Here is a 15,907-nt window from a genome sequence, read left to right on the forward strand (position 1 = left end):
TATCAGTTAATGTGGCTCTGGCAGCAGTATCCAAAGGTGAAATTCGTCAGGTGAACCCATAGGAAACAGAAGAGGTTCTAAGAGGGCGAATGATAGTTGAGGCAGCTGCTTCACCACAATAAGATAACAGAGAGCGGCTAGAGGTAAACAGAGCTTAACTGGCTGTGATAAGACTGGGACATTTCCACACACTCCAGTGTTCTCCCACAGCACTTAAAATAAATCCAAACTCTTCACCAGGACCTATAAGGCTCTACAGCATCGGGCATTTGTTTATTTCTTCAGCCCCATCTCATACTACTACTTTCTTCTCAGCTCACTAAATTTCAGCCACATTGGTATTCTAGCTATTTCTTGAACAGGCTAACCTTGTTATGGCCTTAGGCCTTTGCACTTGGTGTTCCCTCTGCTGGGAACGCCCAGCCCCAGATCACCTGCTGTCTTTTCACATAATTCATGGCCCAGCTCAGATGTCACCTCCTCAGAAAGGTCTTCCAATTTAAAATAGACACTCTCCACTTTCACCAGCCCCCCTTTCTGCATTCTCTATCTCTTCTCTCTGTTTATCTTCCCAGCACTTATCACTTTCTGAAATTATCTTGTTTATTTATGTCCTATTGCCTGCCTTTGCCCTGAGTCTCTAAGTACTTGAGAGCAGAGACTTTGTCTTGTTACCTTTGTGCCCCGAGTTCCTAAAACCATGCCTGGCTTGTAGTAGGTATTCAATAAATGTATGTTGAATGAACAACTAAATAAATGAGTTGCAGTGATGATGGAGTAGAAATTAAGACAGAACATCAACTTGTTGGTCTGAGAGGGTGGAAGGAGTGGGAGTAAGGAAGAGCTATGATGTAGGAGACAATGTGTTCAGGATGGAATAAAAGCTCAAATTTGCCATTCTGTGACATGGAAAAGTTACTTACCCTTGCTGAATGGCACTTTCCTCGGCTGTGAAATGAAGATAACTATTGTAATATGTCCAATTTAAAGATTCAGTTAGGTGAAATAATGAATATATATATACATAAAGAGTAAGGTGCAGAGAAGGCACCCAATAAATAGTAGACATTATTACCATCAATACTGAGCCAAATAAATTTCTGCATGCTTAGTGTGTTGACACTGAGGATGGGACAGCTCAAAAACTTCCTATTCAATTTTCTTATTTTTCTAAAATATGCCTTTTTATACGATTTATTATATGTTTATAAAGGTAACAGTAACTTTAGTGTATTTTGCATATCAAATAAAATATTCATATAGACTTGGTTTTCAGATGCAGCCAAATAATAAATTGGACCATAAAGTATGAATACTGTACCTAGCGATGAAATAGTAGTATACATGAATAGAAGAGACATAATGGTTGGTCATAAAATATGATTAACCTAGTTGAAACAAAAGGCCTTAGTACCTCACAAGTGGTGAACTCATTAGTGGGTTATAGGAGTTCCACATGAGTGAAGAAATCATGTATAATGGTTGCTCATTACATACCCTATTTATTCGTAGGGAGCCTTTTTTTGAAGCTTGTTTTTTCAATTAAGTTTAAGCAAGAAGAGAGAAAAGTAGAACTTAAGAATATATTTAAAAACAGTATTATTATGGGAACTTGGTCTGTATTAATCAAAAGAAACTTAACCCTTAATGATAAAGTGTGTTTGGTCTGTATTCCACGTATGACCAAGCCATTTAACACTGCTTTCAAATCAAGACTTTTATGAAGCAGAACGTTTTGATGGGCTATTTCTTCCCTCTCTCCTTTTTATTATTACTATTACTGCTTCTGTAGCCTGATTCACTACGACTGCTGTGACTTTGGGGAGTACAATTAACCTTGCTGGGCCTCAGTTTCCACATTTGTAGGACACCAGTGTTGCCTACTGTACCTCATAACTTAAAACATGATACGACTTGTGAATGTTGGAAGCACTTTAAAATATCATATGCATGCAGTATGTTATTACAGAGCATTCAGTACAGTGGCTCTTATATAATTGGGTGGTCAATACATATTAGCTGAATGAACAGAACCATTATGATAACTGGCCCAGCCTTGCTAGACAGAGATTGGAGGGATAGGAGTCTGACTTACCTCCTTTACATGTATTTATATCTGTAAGTGCCAGGAACATAGGAAACATACAAATGCTTGCCTCATATTTCTCTCCATTAAGATAATTTGAGAATTATTTCACCAATGCTAAGGCTTTTTTGTACATAGTAGCAAATGTTTTAAATATGTCTTCATTTGAAAATTTTGTATCTTTTTAACTGGTGTTCTTTTCTTTTTTTTCAAGTTTTTATTTAAATTCAAGTTAACATACAGTGTAATATTAGTTTCAGGTGTAGAATTTAGTGATTCAGCACTTACATACAACACCCAGTGCTCATCACAATAAGTAAACTGGTTTTCAGTAGGAATTAGTAATTTAGTAGATTTTTTTTATGCTTCTATCTCAATACAAGTAGTATGCTCCTTGTCTAAGACATAACTTTCAGTTTACTAGTACTAGGACACTGCTTCGTTTGTCATCTATATTATCTATGTCATCTCCATTTCTATGCATATAGATATCTATATAATATATATAATTATCATGTATCACATAATTACAATTATCATAGTTTATTTAAACAAATATTTTGCTTATTCTGGTATAGTTAATACCTCTATAATTTATATTGTGTCAGGCACTTTTCTAAGTGCTTTGCTGTGAAAACCTGCAGCTTGTGAGGTGAGGTACTCTTATTACCTACATTTTGCAGATGAAGAAATTGAGACCCAATGAGATTAAGTAATAAGATCAAGGTCGCACTGTTCATAAGGATTAGACCAGGGATCCACACCCACATGTCTGGCTCCAGGTTCCATGCTCTCAAACCTTACCCTACATTGCCTTTACTAAACACCTATATGAAATGAAGCCATTTCAAATATCAGTGTAGAGAGTTAGGCTAGCCGCCCAACCCAAAGAAGATATTTTGAACTTGGCTAGTTACTCTGAAAATTAATCTGCAAAGTCTTTTTGCCTTCATTAAGTAGGTATACTTTTTTTTTTTCCCCTATGCAGTTATGACCTCTTCCAACATAAGGACCACTCTTGGGGCGCCTGGGTGGCTCAGTCGTTAAGTGTCTACCTTTGGCTCAGGTCATGGTCCCAGGGTCCTGGGATCGAGCCCCACATCCAGCTCCCTGCTTGGCGGGAAGCCTGCTTCTCCCTCTCCCACTCCCCCTGCTTGTGTTTCTGCTCTTGATATCTCTCTCTCTCTGTGTCAAATAAATAAATAAAATCTTAAAAAAAAAAAAAGACCACTCTTAATTATTTCTATTTTTCCTGAGCCTGATGTATTGCTCATCACACACCCAAAACATTGTTGAAAAAATAAATAAAAGAATGACTGATGCAGTTAATTGGCAAATTAAAGGAAGGGTTAGGGTAACGGGATGCTTCAGATTGAAATTTCGTTCTTGAGAAACAGTAAAATATTTTGGTCTCCATTAATCAAAGGAATAGCCTGTATTAATCTATTTCATTGGGTAAAAAAAAAAAATCACTAATTTAATTAGCTTAGTCTATCATTTGTGCCCTTCAGTCATAAACTATCAGAGATTATTCTTGTGATTATTTTAACAGGGCCCAAAAATTGAATTTGAAATTTGAGTACATAGCATTCTGATGACACCATAATGTTGTCTAACACTACAAACACAGAATTTTATTCAAATACGAATTTTCAGCAGCTATTTCAGTGTCTTAAAATATTACAATACATTTAAAAATCTAGTAAATTGGGGCGCCTGGATGGCTCAGTCGGTTAAGTGTCTGCCTTCGGCTCAGGTCGTGATCTCAGGGTCCTGGGATTGAGCCCTGCATCGGGCTCCCTGCTCGATGCTTCTCCCTCTCCCTCTGCTGCTGCTGCCCGTTGTGCGCGCTCTCTCTCTCTCTCTCTAATAAATAAAATCTTAAAAAAAAAGAGGAAGCATAAACAAGACTTCTTCCTTTGTCTTCTCACCAAAAATTACAACTTTACCTTTTTATAATGTATACGGGTTGAAGCAAAACTCTGTTGACTTGGACTGGCACGTTTTAGGAAACACTCTTGTACTCCTTAAATACTGAGGATACAGGAAGGAAAGATGTAAATCAAATAGAATAATTCCTAGCCATAGACATTTATATTTTTAATAACTTGATTCCATGGGAATTATTATCTAGCACTACAACACTTAGATCAATTTATAGAGCTTAAAAAAATAAGTTCTACAGGTCTGAATCTAATTTAGGGCATATGAAAATTCTTGATGTTTTTAAAAAAACCTCAGATAAATAGAGCAGCCTTCTTTACTGAAATAAAACACTAAGTCTCCCATGATTTGAGTCAGGTACTGTTTTAATTTTAATAAAATTGACCTTTGAGTGGGACAAAATAAACAGATTGGCTAGTTCATAAACCCTGCTATATACAAAAATATTTCTTAATACATGCTTAGGCCTTAGAGTTCAGGAAAGCAGGCATGCCTGGCAGCTAGTGGTGTTGATAGCTGAGCAACTCCAAGTAGAACATAAAGGCAAAAAGAAAAGCTCAAAAGGAAAGCATCTAGGACTCTTATCAATGAAGAATCTCCTTCTTCGTTTTTAATTGCTAAATTCTTATCCTGTGTTCTTTTAATAGGATAGACTTTCCTCAGAAACTTATTTATTTTTAATTACATAAAATTCATAAAAGCATTATTTTATTTGCATACTTTCTTGAAATTTTTCTTTTTTATTATTTTTTAAAATATTTTATTTATTTGTTTGAGAGAGACAGAGCTAGCAAGAGAGAGCACAAGCGGGAAGAAGGGGGAGAAGCAGTCTACCCACCAAGCTGGGAGCCTGATGTGGGACTCAATCCCAGGAACCTGGGATCATGACCTGAGCTGAAGGCAGACGCTTAACCGACTGAGCCATCCAGGCGGCTGCAATTTTTTTTAAGTAAGTAATAATACATATTCTCTATTACTATATTTAGCTATAATTTTTCCTGTTATATAATATTCCATTGGGAGACTATATCACAATTTTATCATTTTGTGGCTAGACATCTGGGTTGTGTCTAGTTTTTTTTTTTTTTTTTTTGCTTTTATACACAATTTTTCTATAATTATAATGAAAACATAAATTGAATGAATTAAAGCAAGGGGCATCAGACTAGATGATACCACTTGCATAAAGCTCAAAAACAAGAAAAACTTTGTGATACCTTGTTTGGGGGGGTATATGCATATATAAAGAAAACTATTTTTTTTAATAATTTTTTTTTTTAAGATTTTGTATTTATTTGCGAGAGAGAGGATGAGAGACAGAGAGCATGAGAGGGAGGAGGGTCAGAGGGAGAAGCAGACTCCCCGCCAAGCAGGGAGCCCGATGCGGGACTCGATCCAGGGACTCCAGGATCATGACCTGATCCGAAGGCAGTCGCTTAACCAATTGAGCCACCCAGGCGCCCCAAGAAAACTATTTTTTAAGTAACAAAATGTTAAACATAAAATGCATGAAAGTGATTATTGCTGAGGATAAGATGGAGAGAAGCACACTAATTTAACAGTATTTTGTAATATTCTTCTAAAAATATGTTTATGGTGAGTTCAAGAAGGTCCCTTTTTAAAATGTGCTTTATATCTTATGTAATATTTTGTATATATAAAGTGTTAAATATTTTCAAAATTAGAAAATAATTATTACATTTGTTTTTCAAACCAACGCTGTGAGGCAGGCTGACTAGATAGAACTGCCTTTTTTTACGGATGACGGAAATGATATGTGAGTAATTTACCTAAGGTCTAATTGATGGTAAATTTTGGAGAAGGACTAGAAACTTCTCTCCATTAATCAAACAATTAGTTAATTCAATACACATTTCCTCCACTACTCCTCTTCTCTGGGAGAGGCACTACCATCCATCTAATACCTCAGCTACAAACCTGAGAATCATTCATAATGCTTCCCTCTTTCTACTTCTACAACTAATTAGTTACCAATTCCTACTAATATTATCTCCTTAATAGACTGAAGTCCGTTCCTTTCTCATTATTCCCAGGGGCATGACCTTATAGATTAATCTATCTTCATTTTACCCTCAGATTGAGACAACCACCTTCTTACCTTGTCACCAGTCAATTACTCCAGTCTTATCTCAATCAAATCCATTGTCAGAGGGAAAACCAGAGTGTCCGTTTTAACATGGGACTCTGGCTTCCATTCCTAATATTTTTTTAATGGCTCCCTATTCCCTCCAGGATGAATTTGATGCTTCTCATTATGGCACTACAAAACCCTCCACAGCCTGGCTCCTGCTGATGCCTCTGGATTGGTTTCTTACTATTCCACCAGCTCATGCAATACACTCTAACTACGTGCTGGTTTCCAGGACACAGACTCTTTTAAAGATACTCACAGGCCCTGAAAATAGTTCCTTTTGGAAATCTACATCTTATCAGACATATTAGACCTACATTCCACAAGAAGAATAGCTTACAAAAAACTAAGATTTGAGCAGAGTTGTAGCTGACTGGTTGACATAATACCACGTTTTATAAAACTGAATTAAATTCATTCATTCATTCAATACTTATTAGGTGGCTACTATAGGCTAGTTTTTATTTTAGGTTCTGAAATTCTTCAGTCACCAAAATAGATAAGTTCCTACTTTTGTAGAGTCTACATTCTATGTTTTAACTATGTTTTGCTATAATTAATTCATGGTTGATTTAATTTACAAATTTCCCTTTTTTCTATTTCAGAACCAAAAAAAAAAAAAAAACCCAATAGATTTTTTTAGGTCTCAAACATTTTTGCCATCCTTTGAAAGCTCATAGGCCTTTAGCACCATGCCTCTAGTACTATCTTCTGGTTAAGTAGCCCAGTTAAGGTACTATTATCATTCCTGTCCCCAGACTTTCACATGCTGTTCCCTCTGCCTGCCACAATTTTCTACTCCATTCCCTACTCCTTGAAACCCAGTTGAATTTATTTACCTAGCTAACTCTTATGTGTCTTGCCAAAGGAAACTCAGACTCGTCTTTTGCCAGAAATCTTTCCCTATCTAATGCACCAGCCCTACCCCCAAGTCCAGAACAAATCCAATAAAACTGTATCAGATTGATTTCTTGCTCAAAATATTCCATTGGCATTCTGGCATGTTTAGAATAAAATCCAGAGTCCTTATTACGGTTTTTACAAGATTTTATATGATTTCACCATTGGCCAACTTTCCTAGTTCATTTCCTTCTAGTCTTCTTATTCCTCCCTCTGTTCCAGTTACATTGCCCTCCTGATGTTTTGACACATGCCAAATATGCTACTGTCCCAGGACCTTTGCATTTGCTGTTATCTCAGCTTGAAATGCTCTTCTTCACATACTAGCATGACTTGCTTCCTTACTTCTAAAATCTGCTTAAAACTTGCTCCTTTGAAAAGCCTTCCCTAAACACCGTATCTAAATAGGACTTTCCTGTTACTCTCTTTCTTCTTTCCAAACTTTTTAAAAAAGATATATTTATTTTTAGAGAGAGAGAATGGGAGCAGGAGGAGGGGCAAAGGGAAAGGGAGAGAATCTTAAACAGGCTCCACTACCAGCACGAGCCCAATGCAGGTTTCGATCTCATGACCCTGAGATCATGACCTGAGCTGAAATCAAGAGTTGGACGCCTAACCGACTGAGCCACCCAGGCGCCCCTTCTTTCCAGACTTTTTAATTTCTTTGTTGCATTTACCATTATTCTGACATTGTATTACATATTTGGTTGTTTATTGTCTGTCCCACTCAGAATAATGTAAACTCTATGAAATCTTGCCTGTATTGTTCACTGCTAAATCCCAGCACCTACGAGTATGTCCGACACATAGTAGGTGATTAACAACTGTATTTTGGATGACTGAATGGCACTAACCACAATAAGCTATAGTCTCTGTAGATATTACAATCAGGGAGACATGTGTTCCTCTATGCCCTCTTACAGCATGCTGCATTAATGAAAATCAATTTATTTGCTCCTTTTCCCCACTTTACTGTCAACAGCTGAAGGACAGAAACTGTCTTATCTTAATGCTTAGGATACGGTGGGACTAGAGTACGCTCAATTAACATTTGCCATGAGAAAATGCATTGAGTGGTCTTCTCTGTGCAAGATATTGCACTAGGTGTTCAGAATTTAAATTATTTATCAGTCTAGAATAAGCACCAATTAGCAAACACAGATGGCCTAATCACATTGACCAACCTTCCCCATAATGCTTTCCAGTACTTTCCCACTAGCTTACCCCAGTGCTTGATAACTCTCTCCTCTGTTGTTTCCCCTAAACTGAGTTCAGTATCTCTACCTTACTGCAATAGTCGTGATCCCTGTTACAATACTCTTAAATAAAGCCTTCCTTGCTAAACTTTCTCTAGTGCAATTTTCCCTTGATAGTTCCCATCATGTGTCTTTGTTCTCTCTTCAGTTTCTGTCGTCCTGTAACATAGCAGGAACCAATCTGTTCATTTCCTTTACAAAAGCTAGTATCAAACTTGAGTCATGGTATAGACCCCCCTTTTAAAGAGGGGTAGAAAATAAACTACTTGCAGACCTCCTAACCTATGGAAACATCTTTTTATTTAAAATGTATACACAAGGGACACCTGGGTGGTTCAGTCGGTTAAGTGTCTGCCTTCGGCTCAGGTCATGATCCCGGGGGCCTGAGATGGAGCCCTACATCGGGCTCCCTGCTCCATAGGGAGCCTGCTTCTCCTTCTGCCTGCTGCTCTCTCTCTCTCTGACAAGTGAATAAATAAAATCTTTAAAAAAGAATGTATACACAAAAGAGATCTTCTATAACTGGTACTTTTTAAAAGATTATCATTAAAATAAAAACACAAATTTGAAAACATTATTGTGGAAATTTTGACCCTGAGGTTGTATGTCCTGTCTCCTTTCAAGTTTTCCAGAGATCCTGGGAAAACAGTTTGAGAAACTAGTTAGAGCCAAGGCCAATTCTCTTCCTGGTGAGATAGCTATTTTTATGCAAAATAGGTGGTAATAGCCCATCATCTTGAAATTTAACCTTCTATTTTGAATTTTGTTTAACTTTCTATTCTAAAGAAACAGTGCTTTAAGAGCCAAAAAAATGGAAGGAGAATCGCTGACCCACAAAGGAAGTTTCTATTAAAGAATCCTGACCTTTAGCATGTAAAGCTATAATTTAGAATTTCCTTTATTTATTTTTTTATCTACTCTCTGGCGTACATATTTAAAGTTCTATTTTGCCCTCTAAGTGTGTGCACTTGGCCACTGATGCAAACTGTTAATCAGCCTCTCCGTTCTCCTTTTAGAAAGGACTGTCTATATCGAGTGGCCTCAATGTGTAACAATTGGCAGATAACTGTCTGGGATTACTGCATACTACTTAAACAAATGATTTGCCCATATAGACCCAGGGATTGGTTTCAAGGTAGGAACATTTACTTGAATACTAGGAAAAAAACTCCTAAAAGGTTGATTTTGCTTATAATGAATATTTTAAAAGCAGCTTTTTCAAAGAAAATTTCCATCTGTGTCTTAATTAGTATTAACTTTTATCAATACTACACAGTGGCTTTTTTTTTTTGGGTTCATCTGTGTATAACATGCAAATAATATATCTGAAAATTTACTAGGATGAATTATATAACATATAGAAAATCATAAAACAAATGGTCAAATTCCTAAAAGAACTTTTCTCCCTTAGATTCATGTTCATTCCTTTATAAAATCAGTTACTCAGACAGGTCCTGAACAAAACAATAGAGGTAGCTGTTTAATACTTTCCAGCTAGTATTAATAATTTATAATTTAAAAGAACTCAAGTATAATGCACACACTATTTACAGAAATCTGGACATATGGGAGCTGGGGGGAGGGGAACTTGCCGAAGTGTATCCAGCACCTAGGACGGTTTGTCAGAGAAGTAGCAGAAGCTGTGAGAGGCATGCAGGGGGGTAGGAAGAGAACGTGACCACAGGAAAGCAAAAGCAACTAAAATATATATTCTGTTCAGGGTTGTGAAAGCCAAGAATGCACAGCTGAAGGGATTCCTGAGATACCAACTCCTGAAAGATTTGTGGATTTCAGGTTGTTGATATTAAATCTAAGTACGCTGGAATGAAATAGTTGGGTGGATTTTTTTTCCCCTTTATGCAGTTTTTTTTTTTTTTTTGCATGTTCCTGATCCATGCATGTAGGATGTGATCCATAAATGTGGATTAACTAAAACACAAGAATCTTCTGTCCCTAATTCTATTGAAAAGTACACATGTGTTAGCTTTTCTACTCTGAAGAGAAAGGTAAAATCAGTGTCCTTTAAGGCAGCAGTGGCTTTAATGAGGGTGAGTCATAGCACTCAGGGAGGCAAACCTATTTATTTTTATTACACAACATGTTTAACTGGGACCATTGTAAAAAGGCCGAATGACAGACAGGGGCCAAGATCAGATGCATCCTCAGTAGACAGCTGGCAAGCCCTGCCAGAACAAGGATTTAGAGGAGTGTAGCTGGTGAGAAATACCCAACAAGTGGGGGAAGGGGGAGTGGAGAAAAATAAACTCCCTGAAGAAAGTAAAAAAAAACAGGTCAATTCCCCTCAGGACTAAAATGTGTGACATAGCTTTTGCATTAAATCAGAAATTTCAGAGTAAGAGGAACTAGGAAAGAACCTAAACCATGGGGAATAATGTCGCTATTGTCTTTGGGAGGGCTCCAATAAAAAGTTACTGAGTCTTTTCCAAACCAGCTAGCTTAATGGGGTGCTATTTCTCAAAAAGAACTTGCTTCTAGGAAAAAGGAATTAGGTTTGTTTTCCCATTTCACATTCAATTACACTAGTGAATTTGATAACTAATCAGCTAAGGTGCATATGGTGAAAAGAAACTTCCTTGTACTGTGGCAAAAAAATGTATTCCAACACTTACCAGGTGACCTAATATTGGACACATGACATCATGGAAGCAAATTCATTGTGGACCATTCCCAAAAGTTATGATGCTGTTTCTAGCTTCTTCTAAAAATGACTGTTCTGTCTATAGTTAGCCTTTCCAAGGATGCCACTCGCCTCCCTTTAAACTAAGCAATAGTTTAGTGTGTAAGTTTGCATTTGGGCTTGAGGATCTTCCCTTGAACACATTTTACTTTTTTTTCCAGAAGCAATATAAAAAAAATTGCCCAAGCCTAAAACAAGTGAACAGAAATAAATGGTGTACTTCTGAGATGCAGGAATTCCAAAAGAGTCAAGGGCTTCCTGCACTAAAGAAACACAGAAAAGAATCAAGGGCACCTTCTTGATCCAAACTATAGAAGCTGCAGGGGAAGTTAGAGTTGCACTAGCTGAACACCCTGGGAGAGAGACAAGATGCTGTGTGGAGATCCTCAGGGATGGAGGGAAAAGAAGTGATGCCTCTGTATTGTCAGGAACTAACACATTGCCTGGAACTCAATAAATTTTTGTTGAAATAATAAGGATGACTTTTGATATGGCAGTTATGAATAATTCTGCACAGCACAAAAAGTTGCTACAGATAATTAAAGTTAACTATAAAATCATACAGAAGTTTTCCAGTAAGTTGAAACTTGGGCAGTTGTAATGTCTCAATACATTACATTTTGGAAGAAGATGGGGGAAATAAAATGATGAAAATGATATAAAGTGATTTTTTAAAAATCAAAGCATAAAAGATGAGAAGTTTACTATATGTTATGTGATGACTTTCTAATTCTGAACTACTTAAAGATAATTGTTTCTTTGATGACATACGTATGTTCCGTATATACATATATTTGATGCATAACCTCTTACATATATTTTTCCTAACAGTGACCAAAATAAGTCTTTATAAATTAAAAAATCTAAATAAAAAATATAATTCATTCCTAACAAACTGATGCTGTGAAATATGAATGCTATAGGTCAATGACTATATCAAAACACTAAGATTTTAAAAATATACATCTATTTAATACATAAAGCAATACATTTATAGCAAAGTGTTGATGTAAATGTGGGGAAAGATTTCCTTAAAAGAAATAATTTCACAGTCACTCTGTGTATATAAAGATGATTCTCAGGGCAGTCCCCCAATTAACAGGGAGAGAAAAAGAGAGAGAATTTAATTAATGTGCATTAAGAACTTTTTAATTTCCTAGGACGACTGCTGAGAGAAGGGTTGGTGGGGCCCAGAATAAGGTAAACAGAGAGTAAGGAAGGAGAAGCGTGCAGAATACAGGAAGAGAGGACCTAGGGAGAGTATATCAATAATGGGAAATGGCTTGTGGACGTGAAACACAAGGGATTTCATCTTGAACTAGAAGTTGTCTGTTATGCAATTCTGAAAAAATAAACCTTGTCTTTGTCTTCAGACTTTCAGAGTTTGGTAGAGAAATTGTCATTTTTTATCACAATTAAAAAAATTTGATATTTACTATAGTCAAGTGAGCTTCAGAAGGACAACTATATTTATTTTTAACACGTATTGCCTTGACACTCTGAAAAAAATTTTTATTGTGGAAAATTTCAGCAACATAAAAAGGTAGCGATAAATATAATTATCATCTAACTTAAGTAACGATCAACTCATAGTTGATTTTGGTTTATAAACTCCACTGCATCCTCCACTGCCTGCTTGCCCTGGACTATTTTGAAGCAAATGCCAAACATTGTATCATTTTATTCATAAATATTTCAGTATATTTCTTTACAATATAAGATACAAAATAATAAAAAAATCCTCATGATACCATTATCACACATAAATTTTACCAATAATTTATTTTTATAATCATCTAGCCAGTGTTCAAATTTTCCTAATTGTCTCATAAATATTTTTAACTTTCAGGTTCAGATCGAGATAAGTTCCAAATTCTGCAACTGATTCATAGATGTCTTAAATTTCTTTTACTACAAAGCTTTCCTTTCCATTTCTTTTTTTTCCTGTAAATTTACATGTTTATAAAAATGGACTGTATGTCCATTAAAATCTAGATTTTTGCATCACTAGTAAATAATAACAAAATTTTGAATTTTACCAGTCTATTAGATGAGAAAGTATATCTCAGTGGATTTTAGATTATATGTGATATTGAGCATCTTTTCACATATTTGAGAGCCACATGCCTTGTGATCCTTTTTTACGATCTCATTATTCATATCTCTTGTCCATTATTCCAGTGTGTTGTTGATTATTTTCTTCTCTATTTTAGAAGCCCTTTATATATTAAGGATATTAATTCTTTGTGACATAAATTAAAAATCATTTTTGTCCCAGTTTCTCACTTGTCTTTTTATTTTGCTGTCATGGGTGTGTGTGTGTGTGTGTGTGTGTGTGTGTGTGTGTGTGTGTGTGTCTGTTTATGTGTGTCTTGATATACCAAATAAAAATTATTTTTATGTAGTCCACCATGTTGAAACCTATATAGTATAAAGAGCCTGGCTCAAATCTCTCTTCTCCTAGAGCCAAGTTATTATTATCTCTGAGTTTTTCTTCCTTTCTTTTTTTAATCTCAGCTTCATTGAAGTATAATGAACAAATAGAATTGTAAGATATTTAAGGTGTGCGTCATGGTGATCTGATGTATGTATACACTGTAAAAGGATTCTCCCCCACTATCTAGTTAATTAACACATCCATCATCTCACATATTTATCTCTTTTTGTATATGTATGAGAACAGTTAAGTTCTATTCTCATAGCAAATTTCATTATACAATAGAGTGTTATCAGCTATATATGTTTATTCGTGGAATGAATTGATACATTGACCCTATCTACCTTGTAGAATTTTTGTGAGTATGAAATAAGCCTACCTGTGTAAAACGCCATCACTTGCTAGAATATTATAGCTATTGGACAGCTAAAATAGTTGTTCAATAAATACTAGTTCTCTCTTCCCAACACCTTTTTCTGTACTCTATGTACACAGCCTAATGATACAGAATGAATCATGTATTTGCCTTGAGATTCTAGGGAAGAATAGCTTTTTCTCGGGTAAGGTCAGTGTATGTCAAATACTGTCCTAGGAACCGGAGCTGCATCTCTTAACCTTTTCCAGATTATAAAAAATCTCCTTGGGTTGCCAAAATGAACCGGGATATTCACTGGCTCTTACGAAGCATGACTTACCAGGTTAATTTAAGAGCTCAAATGTTTTAGAGGATATTTGTCAGTTGGATTAGAAACATCTCTACTAACCAGCAGAACTTATCATAGCATTACCTGGCTCTATAATTAGAGATTACTGGGAGTAATGGAGGGAAATTAATAAGGTAATGATAAAAATATTGATGAAGGTTGCTCTTCTGATGGATGCAAAAACTGACGTACCTTTCAAGGCAGCAAGAAGCTCTCGCTGATTCTGTATGACGTTGTCTGCTTGTAAGGAGACATAATATAAATGTCCACCATCCACTGTGCGCTCAAAAACCATTTATGAGTTAAGAAAATTGGATCCAGGTTGATCTGAAGATTTCTCGGAAAATATCTATAAAGAAAAAACTTTTTGATAAAACAAGAAGGGAGACGTATATATTTAACTTCAGAAAATATTTATTTAGAGATAGTTTTTAACACATATTTAAGAATGATGGAGTTAATTACATATGAATCCCTTCTCATTAAATTAGATTTTGAAGGACCTTTACTTGAAATCCTCTTGTTAACAGTTAGACAGTAGTCTTCATTTTAGCCATTTCATTGATCACCATGGAATTAACCCCTCAAATTAGTCTGGATCAGTGTGGATTTACACTATAAACTACAAAAGTTGGTCTACAGACATGACAGACATGGAAAAGAAATTAACACTTCAAAACACTACCAATTTAGTGACCTACTTTTAAGGAAGATTAACCTATAGTGAGAATGTGAAACTAAATTAAATTCCAGTTAAATACAAATATTTTTCTTCACATACTGAGTCATCTGATTCAGACCCTGCAGGGTGCAGTGTTACCTTGCTTGGTGAACTGCATAATTATTTATAGAGTTTCTCACTATTAAGCTTACCCCTTATCTAACTTTACACAGGCAGTCTAGTTAGTGACTCTTATAGAGATATCCTGCTGCATAATATGGTCCCACATGGTAGGTCAGGGCCCAGATGCCCCTTTTTCCATTCTTTGTTGATGGTTTGAAAATATCAGGACAATGACTGCATGCCACATTGGTTTTATAATTCCTAATCTAATGTGTCTACGGGGGGCTCTAATTCCATATAATGTGTATAAAACACAGAGATAAATGTTACTTATTATTGAGAATGGAGGTTCAAGGACCTATTGTGAAGCTTTGTACTTATTGATGGAATTTTAAAACTAGGTTATAAAAAAGTCATTTCTTGATGAAGCATTAATGATAAATAACAAGCCTTCAGGAGACTAAAATACTTAACACTCAAAGACATTTCCATTTGAAGCATTTTAAGAATATGAACTAATGGAATGCAAATTGTATTTCTCATAGGGTACAATATTAGTTCTACGATGAAACTGATTTAGTGTTAATTGAGTGAAATCTTTTAAGTTCTTAAAAGTAACAATTTGTGTGTGTTTTAAAGAGAATGATTTTTTGACTTAGATAATGCATATGGTTGACATTAGGACAATTAGACATGTTTCTCTTGCTTAAGAATAGAGGAAGAGAAAAACTTCATGGAAACATAATGGTGAGAACACTTTCTTACTGCTCAAAGTAGAAATGAATAGGAAAAGAGAAGAAAGTGATAATGGTGTCATCTAAGGGAAAACCTCCTGGAGCCAGACAGAACCAGATAAAGTCCAGATTAAGTTGTCCATTTTCTCTAAAGGTCCAACATTATCCTAAAGATAGCCTTAAGAAAATTCTTTAGGATAACTAGGATGCAT

The 15,907-nt window shown here is 35.7% G+C and overlaps 1 long non-coding RNA gene across 1 annotated transcript in view; it reads right to left on the minus strand.

The window, feature by feature from the left end:
* LOC116630464 overlaps positions 1–14,493 on the minus strand; it is a 44,812-nt gene extending 30,319 nt beyond the window's left edge. The window contains exon 1 of the long non-coding RNA XR_004298975.1: positions 14,370–14,493. This is a non-coding gene — a long non-coding RNA (uncharacterized LOC116630464). The remainder of the gene's footprint in view (positions 1–14,369) is intronic.
* Positions 14,494–15,907: the final 1,414 nt, after the last annotated feature.

This window comes from Phoca vitulina, unplaced genomic scaffold (assembly GCF_004348235.1).
Source record: "Phoca vitulina isolate PV1807 unplaced genomic scaffold, GSC_HSeal_1.0 scaffold4, whole genome shotgun sequence".
Lineage (NCBI taxonomy): Eukaryota > Metazoa > Chordata > Mammalia > Carnivora > Phocidae > Phoca > Phoca vitulina.